The sequence below is a fragment of the Oncorhynchus tshawytscha genome, linkage group LG34, assembly GCF_018296145.1.
Source record: "Oncorhynchus tshawytscha isolate Ot180627B linkage group LG34, Otsh_v2.0, whole genome shotgun sequence".
Taxonomy (NCBI): domain Eukaryota; kingdom Metazoa; phylum Chordata; class Actinopteri; order Salmoniformes; family Salmonidae; genus Oncorhynchus; species Oncorhynchus tshawytscha.
The window spans coordinates 7,299,972-7,318,534 of NC_056462.1; the positions used below are offsets into that span (position 1 = coordinate 7,299,972).

The 18,563-nt window shown below is 42.7% G+C and overlaps 1 protein-coding gene across 14 annotated transcripts in view; it reads left to right on the forward strand.

Moving 5' to 3' along the window:
• Positions 1 to 226: 226 nt before the first annotated feature.
• sorbs2a (sorbin and SH3 domain containing 2a) overlaps positions 227 to 18,563 on the forward strand; it is a 105,451-nt gene continuing 87,114 nt past the window's right edge. Inside the window, exons 1-2 of one of the 14 annotated variants that reach the window (XM_042312003.1) lie at positions 227 to 897; positions 17,862 to 17,991. The gene's annotated coding sequence lies outside the window, so the exon portion shown is untranslated. Of the gene's footprint in view, positions 898 to 17,595; positions 17,716 to 17,861; positions 17,992 to 18,563 lie in introns of those variants that run through there. The other 13 variants (XM_042312002.1, XM_042311999.1, XM_042312004.1 and 10 more) reach the window with 13 other exon arrangements.

Genomic DNA, 18,563 nt, shown 5'->3' on the forward strand with positions numbered 1-18,563 from the left:
CAATGGATCATACACTGCAGGCTTATTGTGCATCCTAACTAGCAGTGCAGAGAAACAGGCCATATAGGCTACAGGCTCCAACAAGGCTCCACTGCATTGTAAGCACATGTGAAGGTCTTTTGCAAACTATATGCAGAGGTAGGGGAATGACATTTTGCTCTGTTATAGGTGACCTGCACATCGCTCATCTCCACCCCATCCTCCCAGAAGAGCACATAATTGAACCTGGGTCGTTGCCATGACTACGGGAGGGACCAATGAACTGCACCATAGGCTACTGCACTAGGCCATTTTACACGTGGAGGAGAACACAGCATCATCCTCGCATACAACCGCCCTTTCCCTGGGAAACAAGGAGGCAGGCTCGAGCCATTGGATGATATCTGATAAACGCGAACTGTTCCTGGGCTGTCAGATTGGCGGCACCCAGCCGCGTCGCTACGCGCACCGATCATGCGGGAACAATGTGAGCTCTCGTCTCCTCCTCTTCAGCTAGCCTCTCTTCAGTCAAGAGGTGTTGTCGTGGTGAGACGGCGTTTTGTCAGGAGTAAAGGGACAGTTTTACTGCAACGCTATCTCCATAGCTCCGAATGAGAGCAAGTGACCCGGGAGAAAGGGTGTTGCCTTGCTTTTGCCTGCCCGTGCACGGTGTAGTAGCAACGTCCATGCGCCGTTTGCTAAATTGAAATTGGACGGAGCCAATTGAGGACGTCGAGGCAGGTGTGCGGTGTCATTCGTAATTCTGCTGGCCAAAAGCGTATACGCGGTCCATTTTCCCGTCTCATCTCAGATGTGTATGGACTTTAATACCGGCCAAGCAGGCTCCTGTCGACGAGGTTGATACAGTATTTTGTTGCGGAGCGAATTTCTTTCAGATGTCTCCGTGTTCGCTTTGAGGTAAGCAATGTCGCAACGGCCACTGCAAGCTACCGCTACTGCAATTAACGCACATCTGATATTGTAGCTAGGTTGTATACATAGTTTCATATCATAGACAAAACATTATCCAATATCCTGAGAAAAGTCTACAATGTTGCCAATGTTCAAATTAAGGCAACATTAATGGAACATCGTGTTTTGCGGTTTTGTTTATTTGGGAATGCATTCACGAAAACAACAGTGCGGATGCTTAGCCTAAATGTCCTCTGCCATAGCGGAATAGTTGTTGTTACGTATCCCAACACATTTTCTATATTGTAGCATATTTATAAAACATAATTTGAACAACAAATTGGAGCTTTTATTATGGCGAGTTTCTCCTTGTCAACTTCTCGATAACACGACTCGACTTCAATTCGATGTAAGTGGGTTTGACCACATTCCAATGGACCGGTGTTGCCAGTTCTTGGCAATGAATAAGAAGGTTTACGGTAACCCAGTCTAGCGTGACCTTCTTGAACAAGAAAGGATGCTCTCGAGTTAATGTGCCAATATTTTTCCACGTTAATTAACATAACAATTAGACAAGGACCATCGTTAAACTGTCATTAGTGGAGACGGGCCCAGGGGGTTGTGAGTAGAAAAGTGGGTTTCTTGTTGAATACAATAATTACATTGTTGCACTGTTCTTGCTTGTGTGTTTCCCTAACTCGGTCCCGGTGCACCCGCTGGCAGCCTGGTCTCATAGACTAGACGTAACATAGTAAATGTAAATCCGGCACACCTAAATTAGTGTAATATGTTACGTTTGTTATGGTTACATAAAACATATGGTTACTTAAGGCAAAATTGAAAGTATGTTGGATGGGTGAGCGCATAACTTAACCCTAGCCTAGCTAGTGTTAGCCAGCTAGCTAACGTTAGCCACCTAGCTAGAGTTCTGAAGATATCATACGTTTGCAAATTCGTAACATACAATTTGTATTATATTTCGTAACATAATGGGGTGGGGGATGAACATCCACAAATTAATACATATAATGCTTTTTGTATGGTATCATACTATTGAAAGGTCTCAGATTTGCATACAGAATATTACAAAATGCTCTGAGACCATGTTGCCCCTTGGTGTAAATGTTTATATTTTTGCCCTACACTCTAAAAAGAAAAGGTTCCTGGAGTATCCTTTAGGGGTTCTTCAAATTAAAACTGTGGGTGAACCCCTTTTAATGGTTCCTCGAATAACCTTTTTGGGTAAAAATGTTTTAACTACCCCTTAATAATAATACTACGCATAACAATAACATTTGAGTTGTCAGTGTTTTTTTTAGTGGCAAAGCAGAATTAAAAAATCTAAATATGAGAAACTCCCACAGAGCCCCAAATATAATGGGTATATCCTCTAGTGTGTTAGTTTCCCCCAAGAACCCCCACCAACTAAGGAGGTTCCTCGATGAATCCCACCTCCCATGGAAGAACCTTTTGGGGGCAATTTTCAGTGCCAAGAACCCTAAGGTTCTTCAAAGAACTTTAAAGCTATTAGAATAACCCCTGTTGAACCCCAAGTTGCCAAAGCTTGATGATGAGTTGGTTATTTGAATCGGTGGTATTAGTGCTAGGGCAAAAACCAATCCATGCACCCAGGGTGCTGGAGTGCCCAGGCCTGAGTTTGGGAAACCCTGGACTAGGTGATCGTTAGCCAAGCCAGCAATCAACACCATCCATGTTTACTTTGTAAGTTGTGTAGGAGATATTGAGTGAAATGCTTATAGCCTATTTGGAAAACTGGACATTGAGTAAATTAAGTTATGTTTTCTCCAGTTTTCATACTTACCAAAATAATGCCCTCTTCTTCCCTCTTCCTTTGAACATTTTAAAATTAATACAGTGATACAATTGATTTTAATTTGTTATCACCCATTCACTTTCACTGAAGAAAATCCCTTTCTTTGGATTCAAATGCTCATTAACCTCCCTTCACTCACTGGGCTCTAGCAGAATGGACTCGCGTTATTACACCATCCCCACTGCATGGGCATAAAAGGCTTAGTGCACATTAAGAAGATTACCCTGGCCAATTGTTGCAGCATTACTGGGGTTTTACTTCCTTCACTCACTGCTATGCCCTTCAACAATGGCAATCAGTCTTAACATTTGCCATAGTAGGCAATTATTGATTAGTCTTAAAATTATAATAATTATCAGCCAGAAGGTGGTCGTATATGATGTCAGTTTATGCAAAACATAACCATCAAAATTAAGTCGCACACTCCATGTATAAACTCCCAGCAATTTAATGGGTATTTACCAACGTTTCAGCATCACTGTGCCTCAAGGTGTTTTGCATCACATTAGTTGATCAATTGTATTTGTTATATGCAGTAGCACAAAATAAATTACTTGTTTTACATTAGAATTTTTTATTTTGAAGAAAGTTGATGGCATTTCATGGCCTATTCAATTGGTGAAATGAGTTCTGTCACATAGAACAGCTGAACTGTCATGTAGGCTATTTAAGTCAGACACGATACGGTGGCTGTGAAAAAGACTACAGTGTCTGGCATACAGTAGCTCAGTGAGCTCACTCATGCCCAGCGATCTGACAGGAAATGTTTAAGAGGATTGAGTCCCTTTTTTTTTTTTTACTGTAACTCAGTCCCACCCACAAATAAAGGGATGACATAATGAGAAAAAGTGAAAGGCCGGTGGTGACTTCCTGTTGTCAGTCTAGTCATTTAGACCCACACATGCACGTACACACACACACACTCATTTTAATGCCTTACCTTCTTCCTCTTCAGTTCCGATGTGTTTTGTTTTGAATGAATACTGTGTAATGCTATCACTACGGGAACCGCATACCGTGGTACCTGCGAGCGAGTCTGGGGTGTGGGTTTGTGTGTAATTCTGGAAGTAGTCGTGTGTATTTGGAAACTACTTTGTAATGTGTGTTTGTGTGTAAACAAGAGAGAAATCCATCCTAGTCCAATGAAACTCATAATGGGAATCAACAGTTGGCAACTTGGCGTTTTGAATGGATGTCACTAAGACGAGCTAGCCAATAAACAGTCCGGAGGGATGGCTTAAATATAACCATACATTAATGAGACAATCATCGCATTTTCACTTGATTGATTTCCCAGGGAGGGATGGCGTTAGTGTCCTGCCTCTACAGCTATGTGGCTGCACCTGCTACCTGCCAGTTAGAGTTACTGAGGGGAGTGGTGCAGGATCTAGGCGGGCCATCTGGGATTTGGAGAATGCGATACGGTTTCTCCCAAAAGTACAGAACAGGGGTTGCACATTCTCTCTCTCCCTCTTTCACTTGCTCTCTATTTTATGACCTCTTCTCTCCAACTCTCTTCCTTTCTATGTCCCTTTCTTGCCCATTCACTCTTCCTTTGTGTGTCTCTCTCTCTCTCTCTCTCTCTCTCCTGCTTTAGAAGAAGAGCTGATGTCATGGCTCAAGTGGTTTGTCTTTGAAAAGCTTGCCTGACCTGTTTCTCAGAACCCTTTTGATTAAAGTGCTGTGGAGGATATTTGCTGGTCTCCAATACAGCAACTCAATTACCTTTTATTCAGACATACTGTAGTTTTCCCATGACAGTTTTCCACAGAAACGTTCATCTTAGTAGCCCTTCCAACTATCTACTGTGTTTGCTATCAGTTTAAATGGACATTTTAGTCATTTAGCAGACACTCTTATTTTACAGAGATTTAGTCAGTGAATTTAACTGAAGTAAGTTAAACGACTGCATATCACGGTAATTGTTAATTGTTCGAAATGATGGAGAAGTGAAACTGAAGGTTGCATGCCGTGGACTTCAGGGCTTCCCTCATAGTAAGCGGCTCAGTTGCCCTTTTGCCCTTAGCCTGATTTAACTATAGTGGGATTACAGTCACAAAAGGCTAGATCTTGTCTGGTTTTTAAATAGTCATATTGTTCTTAAGTCATAGTGTTCTTAGTTTAAATTTGTGTTGCTGTTCTTTTCCATTAGTGTTTTGTGTGGACCCCAGGAAGAATGGCTGCCGTTTCTTATAAGAATCATAACTGACTGCGTTAGGAGATGGGAGGCTAGGATTTGAGAAATGTGAATTGAGGTGGCGTGACAGAGGAAGCAGGGATCCGTCCAATCAGCTTTTTACCCCCCTTTCTCCCCAATTTTGAGGTATCCAATTGTCTCATCGCTGCGACTCTCGTATGGATTCGAGAGAGACCAAGTTCGAGAGCCGTGCGTCCTCTGAAACACAACCCAACCAAGCCGCACTGCTTCTTGACACAATGCCCACTTAACCCGGAAGCGAGACACACCAATATGTCAGAGGACCATGTCAGCGTGCACTGCGCCCGGCTCGCCACAGGAGTCGCTAGTGTGCGATGAGACAAGGACATCCCTGCTGGTCAAACCCTCCCCTAACCCGGACGACGCTGTGCCAATTGTGCGCCCACCCCATGGGTCTCCCGGTCGGCTGCTACAGAGCCTGGACTTGAACACAGAATCTATAGTGGAACAGCTAGTACAGCAATGCAGTGCCGTAGACCACTGCGGCACTCCGGAGGCCACGTTAATTTAAAAGTTTAACAAACAATATGCACCAGGACTAGAGGTCGACCGATTATGATTTTTCAACACCGATACCGATTATTGGAGGACCAAAAAAGGCCGATACCAATTAATCTGCCGATTTAAAAAAAAATATATATATATATTTGTAATAATGACAATTACAGCAATACTGAATGAACACTTTTATTTATCTTAATATAATACATCAATTTAGTCTCAAATAAATAATGAAACATGTTCAATTTGATTTAAATAATGCAAAAACAAAGTGTTGGAGAAGAAAGCAAAAGTGCAATATTTGCCATGTAAGAAAGCTAACGTTTAAGTTCCTTGCTCAGAACATGAGAACATATGAAAGCTGGTGTTTCTTAACATGAGTCTTCAATATTCCCAGGTAAGAAGTTTTAGGTTGCACTATAGTATTTCCAGCCTAATCTCGGGAGTTGATAGGCTTGAAGTCATAAACAGCGGAATGCTTGAAGCACAGCAAAGAGCTGCTGGCAAATGCAGGAAAGTGCTGTTTGAATGAATGCTTACGAACCTGCTGCTGCCTACCACGGCTCAGTCAGACTGCTCTATCAAATCATAGACTTAATTATAATATAAGAACACACGGAAATACCAGCCTTAGGTCATTAATATGGTCAAATCCAGAAACTATAATTTCGAAAGAATAAACGTTTATTCTTTCAGTGAAATACGGAACCGTTCCGTATTTTATCTAACACGTGGCATCCCTAAGTCTAAATATTGCTGTTACATTGCACAACCTTCAATGTTATGTCATAATCATGTACAATTCTGGCAAATTAATTACGGTCTTTGTTAGGAAGAAATGGTCTTCACACAGTTCGCAACGAGCCAGGCAGTCCAAACTGCTGCATATACCCCGACTCTGCTTGCACAGAACGTAAGAGAAGTGACACAATTCATGTTAGCAGGCAATATTAACTAAATTGCAGGTTTAAAAATATATACTTGTGTGTTGATTTTAAGAAAGGCATTGATGTTTATGGTTAGGTACACATTTGTGCAACGACAGTGCTTTTTTCACAAATGCGCTCGTTAAATTCGATGAAAAATTAACAGGCACCGCATCGATTATATGTAACGCAGGACAAGCTAGATAACTACACATAGTTGATGATATTACTAGTTTAACTATTGATTATGTTAAGATTGATTGTTTTTTAGCAGCATCATGCAGTGGGGAAGTTTTTCAGCAGGAACGAAACAAAGTACAGAGGGATCTGTACTTTGGGGGAGTGCTTTGGGGGGTGGGGTTCTTTGGGGTGGGGAATGGAATGAATTGTATTACATCATGGGGGGACTGTGAGAGGGGTCTCAGATGGTTGAGTGACAGCTATTGGGGAACTGTGGGGGGGGGATCTTGGAAGGTTAGGGTTAACGTCTTTTGGCCTGGTGGGAGATCTGTCAATGTGCCCTTGGTTAGGGCGTTGACCTTGGATGCTTCTGTGTGTCGCTCTAAATGGGAGTCTGTTGGATGATTGATGTGATGTAGTTGTTGAGCGGCTTTACTGCAAGTATATTATGTTTTGGAAATTCAATAAAATCTTCTTATTGGTGTCCTTTTTAGTAGTGGTTTCTTTGAAGCAATTCAACCATGAAGGCCTGATTCACGCAGTCTCCTCTGGACAGTTGGTGTTGAGATGAGTCTGTTACTTGAACTCCGAAGCATTTATTTGGGTTGCAATTTCTGAGGCTGGTAACTCTAACATATCCTCTGCAGCAGAGGTAACTATTTCCTGTGGCAGTCCTCATGAGCACCAGTTTCATCATAGCGCTTCATGGTTTTTGCGACTGCACTTGAATAAACTTTAAAATTTCTTAATTTTCCACATTGCCTGACCATCATGTCTAAAAGTAATGATGGACTGTCATTGTTCTTTGCATGTTTGAGCTGTTCTTGCCATAGTATGGACTTAACCCTATTTGGTAAAAGACCATCTTCTGTATACCACCCCTACCTTGTCACAACACAACTGATTGGCTGAAATGCATTAAGAAGGAAATAAATTCCACAAATTAACTTTTTTTTATCAAGGCACACCTGTTAATTGAAAAGCATTCCAGGTGGAGCTGGTTGAGAGAATGCCAAGAGTGTGCAATGCTGTCATCAAGGCAAAGGGTGGCTACATTGAATAATCAAAAATATTTTTGGGTTACTACATGATTCCATATATTTTATTTCATAGATTTGATGTCTTCACTTTTATTCTACAATGTAGAAAATAGTACAATTAAGAAAAAATCTTGAATGAGTGTATCCAAACGTTTGATTGGGACTGTATATACAATCAATCAATCAAATGTATTTATAAAGCCCTTTTTACATCAGCCTATGTCACAAAGTGCTGTACAGAAATCCAGCCTAAAACTCCAAACAACAGCAATGCAGATGTAGAAGCACAGTGGCTAGGAAAAACTTAATAGAAAAGCAGGAACCTAGGAAGAAACCTAGAGAGGAACCAGGTTCTGACGGGTGGCCAGTCCTCTTCTGGCTGTGCCGGGTAGAGACTACAAGAGTACATGGCCATTAAAAGGCCAGATTGTTCTTCAAGATGTTCAAAGATGACCAGCAGGTTCAAATAATAATCAGTGGTTGTAGAGCGTGGAACGGGTCAGAACCTGAGGAGTAAATGTCAGTTGGCTTTTCATAGCCGAGCATTCAGAGGTAGAGACTGCAGGTGCGGTAGAGAGCGCGTTGAAACAACGTAGCACGTATGGTGAACAGGTCAGGTTTCCCTAGCCGCAGGCAGAACAGTTGCAACTGGAGAAGCAGCACAACCAGATGGAGTGGGAACAGCAAGGAGTCATCAGGCTAAGTAGTCCTGAGGCATGATCCTTGGGCTCAGGTGCTTCTGGAGGGGAGGGGGAGAGAGAATTAGAGGGCGCATACTTAAATTCGCACAGGACACCAGATAAGACAGGGTAATGACACCAGATATAACAGACTGACCCTATCCCTCCGGCACATAGACTATTGCAGCATAGATACTGAAACGGGTGGGTCGGGGGCACACTGTGGCACTGTCCGACGATACCCGTGGACAGGGCCAACCAGGCAGGATATAACCCCACCCACTTGAGGGATATCTTCAACCACAACTTACTACCCTGAGACAAGGCCGAGTATAGCCCGCTAAGATCTCCACCGCATGAGCTTGAGGGGTGGAAAAACCGGACAGGAAGATCACGTCTGTGACTCAACCCACTCAAGTGATTCACGGCATGAAAGGGCACTAGACAGCCAGTGACTTATCCCCCGTAATAGGGTCAGAGGCAGAGAATCCCAGTGGAGAGAGGGGAGCCAGCCATGCAGAGACAGCAAGGGCAGTTTGTTGCTTCAGTGCCTTGCCGTTCACCTTTGCACCCCTGGGCCAGACTATACTCAATTATCGGACCTACTGAAGAGATGAGTCTTCAGTAAAGACTTAAAGGTCAAGTCCGAGTGCATCGCTCTCATGGATAGGCAGATTATTCCATTAAAATGGAGCTCTATAGGAGAAAGCCTGCCCTGCCTCCAGCTGTTTGCTTAGCAATTCTAGGGACAGTAAGGAGGCCTGCGTCTTGTGACTGTAGCAGGTACGTACGGCAGGTTAGCAGTAAAACCTTAAAATCAGCCATAACCTTAACAGGAAGCCAATGTAGAGATTTTCTGTAATAATGACAATTACAACAATACTGAATTAACACTTATTTTAACTTAATATAATACATCAATAAAATCAATTTAGCCTCAAGTAAATATTGAAACATGTTCAATTTGGTTTAAATAATGCAAAAGCAAAGTGTTAGAGAAGAACATAAAAGTGCAATATGAAAGCCAACATTTCAGTTCCTTGCTCAGAACATGAGAACATATGAAAGCTGGTGGTTCCTTTTAACATGAGTCTTCAATAATCCTAGGTAAGAAGTTTTAGGTTGTAGTTATTATAGGACAATTTCCCTCTATACCATTTGTATTTCATTACCCTTTGACTATTGGATGTTCTTATAGGCACTTTAGTATTGCCAGTGTAACAGTATAGCTTCCGTCCCTCTCCTCGCTCCTCCCTGGGCTCGAACCAGCAACACAACTACAACAGCCACCACATCGAAGCAGCGTTACCCATGCAGAGCAAGGGAAACAACCACCCCAAGGCTCAGAGCGAGTGACGTTTGAAACGCTGTTAGCGCAAGCTAACTAGCCAGCCATTTCACTTCGGTCACACCAGCCTCATCTCGGGAGTTGATAGGTAAAAAATCGGCGCCCAAAAATACAGATTTCCGATTGTTATGAAAACTTGAAATAGGACCTAATTAATCGGCCATTCCGATTAATCGGTCGACCTCTAGTATAGGGAGCCATTTATTATGTTCAACATAGGAGGACCAAGCACAGGAAGTAGCTCCTTCAGTAGTTTAGTTGGAATAGGGTCCAGTATGCAGCTTGACGGTTTAGAGGCCATGACTATTTTCATGAATGTATCAAGAGATACAGGATCTAAAAACTTGAGTGTCTCCATTTTTCCTAGGTCCTGGCAGTTCTGAGCAGACTCCGGACAACTGAGCTTTGGAGAAATACGCAGATTCAAAGTGGAGTCCGTAATTTGCTTTCTAATGATCATGATCTTTTCATCAAAGACGTTTATCACTGCCGAAGTGAAAGCTATCCTCTCTTGTTCAATGCTGTTTTTTAGTTAGCTTTGCGACAGTATCAAAAATACATTTTGGATGTCTCTTTCTCCTCAATTAGTTTGGAAAAATAGGATGATTGAGCTGCAGTGAGGGCTCTTCGATATTGCATGTTACTGTCTTTACAAGCTAGTCGAAAGACTTCCAGTTTGGTGGAGCGCCATTTCTTTTCCAATTTTCTGGAAGCTTGCTTCAGGGCTCGGGTATTTTCTGTATACCAGGGCGCAAATTTCTTGTGACAAATGTTTTAGTTTTTAGGGGTGTGTCTGCATCTAGGGTATTACGCAAGGTTAAATTAAGATCCCCAATTAGGTGGTTCAATTATCTTTTTACTCCGACATCCTTGGGTAGGTGGAGGTAGTCTGGAAGGGCATCTAGGAATCGTTGGGTTGTCTGAGAATTTATAGGACAGCTTTTGATGATCCTTTGTTGGGGTCTTAACAGATTATTTGTTGCGATTTGAAAACGTAATAAAATGGTGGTCCGAAAGTCCAGGATTATGAGGAAAAACATTTAGATGCACAATATTTATTCCACGGGACAAAACTAGATTCAGGGTAAGACTGTGACAATGAGTCCAGAGACATGTTGGACAAAACCCACTGAGTCAATAATAGCTCCGAAATCCTTTTGGAGTGGATCTGTGGACTTTTCCATGTGTATATTGAAGTCACCAACAATTGCAATATTATCTGCCATGACTACAAGGTGTGATATAAAATTCAGGGAACTCAGCGAGGAATGTTGTATACGGCCCAGGAAGCCTGTAAACAGTAGCTATAAAAAAAAAGTATTCACTTCTTCCTAATATTGAGTTGCAATCCCTTTTGACCCTCAGAACACTCTCAATTTGTCAGGGCATGGACTCTACACAGTGTCAAAAGCATTCCACAGGGATGCTAACCCATGTTGACTCCAATGCTTCCCACAGTTGTCAAGTTGGCTGGATGTCCTTTGGGTGGTGGACCATTCTTGATACTTACGGGGAACTGTTGAGTGTGAAAAACCCAGGAGCGTTGCAGTTCTTAACACACTCAAACCGGTGTGCCTGGCCCCTACGACCATACCCCGTTCAAAGGCACTTAAATATTTTGTCTTGCCCATTCACCCTCTGAATGGCACACATACACAATCCATGTCTCAATTGTCTCAAGGCTTAAAAATCCTTCTTTAACCCGTCTCCTCCAGTTCATCTACACGGATTGAAGTGGATTTAACAGGTGACACCAATAAGGGGTTATAGCGTTCACCTGGATTCACCTGGTCAGTCAATGTGCCTCAGTGTATATGCCTTCATAGACTCTTAGCTTTCATCCGGCACCCAATTGTACATGCTCCTATGAAATTCACATGTTGGTGCTCATGAGTCCTTTACATGGAAATGACCTGGATAAGGAAGTCCCACGGCTGAGTTCTTTGTGACAAAGGACCCCATTGACCTTTACCCTTAGGCAGCGGGATATGACACGTTGAGTGTCCCAAATGGCACCCTGTTCATAGAGCTATGGTTGGAAGTAGTGCATTATATAGGGGTTAGGGTGGCATTTGGGAGCCAGGCGTTATTTTCACAGCATTAAGAGGGGTCGATGTCACTGGAACACCAACAGATCTTCTCTGTGTGAAAGAGGACACACAAACAAGCTATTTTCAGCAGGACTATTGTACTTTTTTCTAAAGTGCTTCAGTGGGGAACAAAGTTACAGTTAGTTTGAATTGACCCCCCCCCTCTCTCTAGAAACCGCTATCGCTGAGTTAAGCAAATCCTCTGTAACGCTTTAGGGCGCTGTAGAATATTGTAGATATCAACATAAAGTACTGAAAGCTTAAGCCTGCAGTGTTTTCAAATGTAGGAGTTCTTTCTGTGGTTGTTAAATGTACGAAGCCTACGTTTCTTCATAAGACCGTTATGTTTTTATAGTGTCAAACCAGCCACTCCCTTCCCGGGTCTCGTTTGTTTACGTCCTGTTTGTTGCGAGCGGTGGAAAAAGTGTGCAGTGATTCATGGTGGTCAAAGGTCAAACTCTCTGAAAAGGCACAGTGGTGGTACCCCTCTGGCCCTGGCCCAAGGCTTGTTCCTCTGTGACCTTTCTGTGGGCCCGGGATAAGCTGTGAAAATGAGCGGTAAGGATTACGGAGGAGGAAAGTATTAATGACAATCCTACATCCGTTTCACTCTTTTTCTCTCTCTCGCGCGCGCTCTCTCTCATTCTCTCTGTGTATTCTATTGTGGCGATGACATACGCTACCAGACGGTGCATCAAATGTGAGAGTAGTTTGCGCCAACAACTCTGCAATAAATGCCGATATGGCGGAACTGGCGTTGGGGTATGTAGAGGAAGTAAGGGCTACACACACACACACACACACACCACCTCTCTCTTTCCTTCCCTTGCTTCTGTCTCTCCGGTTTGATGAGAGGTATAGCGCTAAAGAAAGCCCTCCTGTCTCTAAACCTTGCACCAGTCAAGTATGTGTAAATCCTGGGGTCGACACGTCCTAAGCCAAAATGGCTGGGCGCCGCCGTCAACAGTTTGGATCCCGTTACCGGGCAGAATGCGAGGGAAGTAGTGAGCATGGGTGCCCGATTGGCTGCCGGGCGAGGTGGTAGGAAATGGGACCGTCAGTGGGTCCCAGGGCAGAGGTGTGAGGGAGTCTGGGAGAGGTTGAGCTGGGTTGATTGATGACTCGTGTCATAATGTTCATAACATTCTTACGGCACTCTATCATAGGAGAATAATGTTCCCAGTTATGACATCGATCTCCCAACACTTCACGTCCCAAAATGTTTGATAAGGTTCAGGCTCAACAGTGGGATGCAGTTTATTTTATATGTGAAGGGTATGTTAACTTTAGCCACAGCCTACTTTGAATTCTATTTGGGGCCATTTTGGCATTAATCTTATAGGGCTGCATCTAGCCTTTACATGGCAAAGGTCACACAACCTGCTACCTGTATACTGTAGCTCTCTATATGATTTAACTTAGGCCTAGTTTAAATAGACTATTATAACAGGTTTTATATAAACAACATACCAGGACAGTGTTCCTTGTTATCCGTAGGTGACATACATTAAGCCAACCATAGAGTATTTGTATGAAGCCAACCACCCAAACATAAGTCACTGGGCTTAAGGTTATTATCTGGGCTGTTTGCTAGTGGGATGAAATATAGGCCTTGGTCCCCGTTTTTATATTTTTGGTCCACCCCTAAACTGAGTTCATATGTGCCCCAAATGGCGCTCTATTCCAGGGATAGTGCATTACTTTGACCAGAGCCCTATAGGGTCCCTGTTCAAAAGTAGTACACTCTATAGGGAAAAGTGTAATTTGGGATGCAGACATTGTGCCACTGTAATGTGTGTTTATCCTGCTCCTCTCTGCTTTTTATAACCTGTCACTTACTTAGCTGGGAATGGCTGGACCCATATTGGTGCTGATAATGGATTGGGTGTTGAAATCAGGCCGGTGAGACAATGTTGACGTGCCCCGTCTAGTCCTGATTGGCTCATAGGTTTGTGTGTGCGCCAGCTTTTCGTCTCTGGTACTTTAATGTAATAATTCCAGAGCTGTTGGTGCAACATATTTGGTTCAGTAGTTTCTCCCTTTAACAATCATGTATTACTGAAGTCTCTACCTGAACAGCAATCAGCGACAATGCCCAATTTGTGTTCAAATGCCGTAAGACTGGTCAGTACCAGGTTGGATGAAAACGTCCCATTTGATCTTTCTTCATGACTAGAACTGAAATGGAACAGGCTGAAAATTGCTCTCTTTCTGGCCCTCAGAATAACAGAATTTCAGACCGTTCCTTTTAGGTCCATGATCTGTCTGAATAAGTTACATCATTAGCACATGTCAATTCTCTGCTCGTCGAGATACCGCAGCTAGCGCTGCCAGTTGCCGCTTAATCATGACAGCTGACACCCCAATCGCTGGGGTCCTCAAGGTGCCAGGCTTAGAATGGGACTACTTCAGTGGCAGGAGACATGTTATCATGTCGTCAGCGCTGCTTATTTCCATAGTGGCCTTTGGTTTTTTTAGAGGGGATTTGAGCGTTACCACTTCATCATTGGCAGGGTGACAGGGACTCGGACTGTGTTGATCCAGGACGGGCAGCTGGCTGAATCGATGCTCCATTTACCTTTTTGTCACACTGCATAGTTGCTGGACATGCAGGTGGTTGAGAGTTTCTCTGGGCCTGCTTGTTAGCACTGAGCTAGCTAGCTAGCGGTAGCGGCTCAACTGTCGGTAGCTCTATTGCTAGGACTTAGTTTGTTGTTAGCATCAGTTAGCACCAGGTTGTTGTTGTTAGCACAGTTCGCGGTTGACTTGTTGCTAGCTCTATTGCTAGGAGTTAGCTTGTTGTTAGTATCCGTTAGCATCAAGCTAACTAGTTGAAAGTATGAGCAAAGACTGCGCAGTATGAAGACAGGCTGTAATTGCTTCTCAGTGTGACATTGGCTAGCTAAGCTCATGTGCAGAAACACGTCATCGGGTCTAACGGTCGTCTCGCGCCGAACTTCACGAGAATAAAAACATGCCAGTTTGCCACTTCACGAAGTTGGAGTAATAACATGTACGACTTCTTAGGGCTGCAATCCCGTTAACGGGATGATATGACAACAGCCAGTGAAAGTGCAGGGCGCCAAATTTAAAACAACAGAAAACTCATAATTAAAATTCCTCAAACATGCATGTATCTTATACCGTTTTAAAGGTAATCTTGTTGTTAATCCCACCACAGTGTCCAATTTCAAATAGGTGACCACCAACTCACAGAAAAACCCAGCCATTTTTCCAGCCAAAGAGAGGAGTCACAAATAGAGAGGAAATTAATCACTAACCTTTGATGATCTTCATCAGATGACACTCATAGGACTTCATGTTACACAATACATGTATGTTTTGTTTGATAAAGTTCATATTTATATAAAAAAATCTGAGTTTACATTGGCACGTTACGTTCACTAGTTCCAAAAACATCCAGTGATTTTGCATCATAAATGTAGATGAAAATACAAGTTATACACATGGAATTATAGATATACCTCTCCTTAATGCAACCGCTGTGTCAGATTTTTAAAAAACTTTACGGAAAAAGCAAACCATTCAATAATCTGAGACGGCACTCAGCGAAGACAGAAAATTGTATTTATTTTCTATCATGTGAAATGCGCTTGACCAGCCCTTGGCTCTCTGCCAGACACCTGGCTCATTCAGCTCCCATTCAGCCCCACAACACAGTAGAAGCCTCATTCAAGTTTCTAAAAACAGTTGACATCTAGTGGAAGCCCTGGGAAGTGCAACTTCATCCATATCCCACTGTGAATTCAATAGCAGCTGGGTTGAAAATCGACCAACCTCAGATTTCTCACTTCCTGTTTGGATTTCTTCTCAGGTTTTTGCCTGCCATATGATTTCTGTTATACAGACATAATTCAAACAGTTTTAGAAACTTCAGAGTGTTTTCTATCCAATACTAATAATAATATGCATATATTAGCAACTGGGACTGAGGAGCAGGCTGGGCACCTTTCATCCAAGCTACTCAATACTGCCCCTGCAGCCATAAGAAGTTAAGACATTGGCACCAATCTAGGTTGTGCCTTTTTTAGATTTCGAGAAAATGAACAACTTAAGAATTGTTCACTTCTCACATTGACTTCTCAAACCACAAACCCTGGTCTGCTTGGTTGGCTTCACAAATGTTCCCGGAAGTTTTGCGATTTCGCGCTACTGGGTTTAGAAACTATGTGGTGTTAGTTAGCATCACATTAGTTAGTTAACGTCAGACTCATTTCAACACCTATTCGATTAACTTGGATTTCTGTGTCCCGAAGCATGTGGATGATAAAGACTTGCAATTCAGGTTGCATGACCTTAACTTTACAATTAGACTACTCATTTCACACAAAGTATATTTGTCTATATATTGTACGGTACATTCACATGCGAGGCATCCATATTTAAAGCTCAATAATACATGATGTTACGTAAAGTTCGGAAGTAATCTTTGCAGACCATTGGAGCCATTTGAACGCAAGAGGAAGTTCTAGCAGTGGATGGAATACAACTTCTTTTTCCTCTCCCATCACAGATAGTGATAGCATTGTCCTCATCTCTCCAACAACATGAAACTCTCCATTTCCCTTAGCATGTTCACAGTGGGAACCCCATAATAGACACTGTGCTGTACGTCATTGTGCCTTTCTGCAGACAGCATAAATGCATCGCAGACCTCACAACACACAAAGCTACACCCCAAATGGCCAAAGTAGCTCTTGTGGTTGGCAATTGTAGGAGTCACCCAAAATCCACAAGAAAAGGGAGTGGTTGGCACAGCAGTTTCTGTAGGCATGTTTGTTATGGAAGCCTCTGCCTCAAAATGGTAAAAAGTAAAACATCAATCTCTCTCTTTATTCCACTATTTCCTTGAAAGCTTCCTCATCTCATTTCCTTCATGGCCACTGATTTTTAAATTACTCATCTTGATGAAAAAATGTAATTGAAAACCTATCCAGTCTTGTCATCCATCTGTTTTGATTGGAAAGTAGGAAATGAAGTATGAGTAAGTAATGATGTATTACAGTATATTGGGGCGAAGCCCATGAGAGAGCACTGGAGTGTGAGCCGGTGAAGTTCACCAGAGAAATTGCAGTAATGAATTGAGGTTCGTCCACGATAACTAACTCCTTTTGTTAAATATGTTGAATAATTTATCAGTCTTGGCTACCTCATCAGTGACCACCAGTGAGTTTAATTTGACTCATCCAAAGGGGATCATTAAAGGAACTTAATGAACATCTCAGGGACCAGGCGGATGAAGCTTATGTTATGTTGTGTATGTCCCTTGCTGCATCTATTTGTGTCTGTTTGGTTTACTGCTGCGTTTAGAGAGGTGGAAGTTGTCCAGTAGCTGTGTTACGTTATGGGATGACCAGCCTCTAAATGCAAGGTGAATATAGCTCTAGTTACATCACTTGCCTGCGAGTAGCTGGTCGGGATAGGGTGGAGGGGACGGTGTGTGTGTGTGTGTGCTTAATGTTTATGTGCTCGCGGATCATCACACTGATCCGGGCCAACTTTTCTGACAGATGATCAAACCGTCAACAGCAGAGAGCAAAAGCTTGTGTCCTGCATGGGCTATATCAAATGTGGCTTGTTGCTCAACATTATTTCTGTGTGGGAACTCCACTTTACATGGCGCCCAATAAGTTAATGGCACACACATAATCGTTCAAATAGCGACGCTGGGGAGAGTTGGGTGTGCATTACCTATTTGACACCTCACTCCGCGCAGTCTGCCCATTCCGTCCCCCTTCTAGTCTATCCATCATTTATTTTGACTCTGCTGCTTATCCTGACAGAGGAATGCCTGTCTGCTACCGCCCCGCTGACATAGCTCATGCCTGGGATGGGGAGGTGTGTGTGTGTGTGTGTGTGTGAGCTTGTGGGTTTGTAACTGCGTGATGGCTACGTGTATTGTATGTATGTAGGCAGAAGCAGATCCTGTCACTTTATCCACCCCCCCATACACATTCCCACACACTCTGACCCACCTACTCTAGGGGTAACTTTCCAGTCCTGTAGTTGCAGCATGTCTGTGTCTCAAAATAGCCCTCTCTCATCACTGCTTCACCTAAACAGGGAACTCTCTCGCTCTCTCTCTCTAACTCTGTTTTCCTCTTCTCTCTGTTGCATCTGGGTGCTTCCCAGGAACGGACAGACTAGGCTCTGGATTTAAAGCCTGAGGAGGAGTGCAGAATTTTCCGGAACGAGTGAAGAATTGAGATCACCGATGCCCGTCTCTCCCGAATAAGTCTCCCAGCTTTTGATTTTTATGACGGTAAGGTTTTTCTTTTTGCCACTCTTGCACTAGCTGTCTGTACGTGAAAGGTAATGACTTTTTGCTGTGTTTGCAGGTGTAATGTCAGTCAGAGTAGGCTTTGTTTGAACGGACATGCCTCACAAACCATTGGGAGTCGAGCACTTGCGTATCAGTGGACTGGATGTATGATTTTGATAACAATTCATAAGTTTTCATAAGATCAACAATGAGGGCAAAGTGAATGGAATAGTCCAGCAGTAATTTTTTATTTTTTATTTATTTATCTGTTATTTTACCAGGCACTCCAAAATTATGAATATTAATAATACACAAGTATTTATTTTTTACTATTTTTTTTTTTTTGCTGTCTATTTGCTTTTGGCATTATAGTATTTTATTTTAGTCATTTGTTTTTGATTGAGAATCTGCACTTTAAAAATGTTTTTGTAATATGATTAGATCGGATACTCATTGTCTGTTGGAACAGAACAGTACCACTACATCCCAGCACTACACCATAGCCAAACCCAACAGTGGACAGGACAAAAATGGTTTCAATTAAAACCAGGGTTTTTCTTCCCGAACCTCTA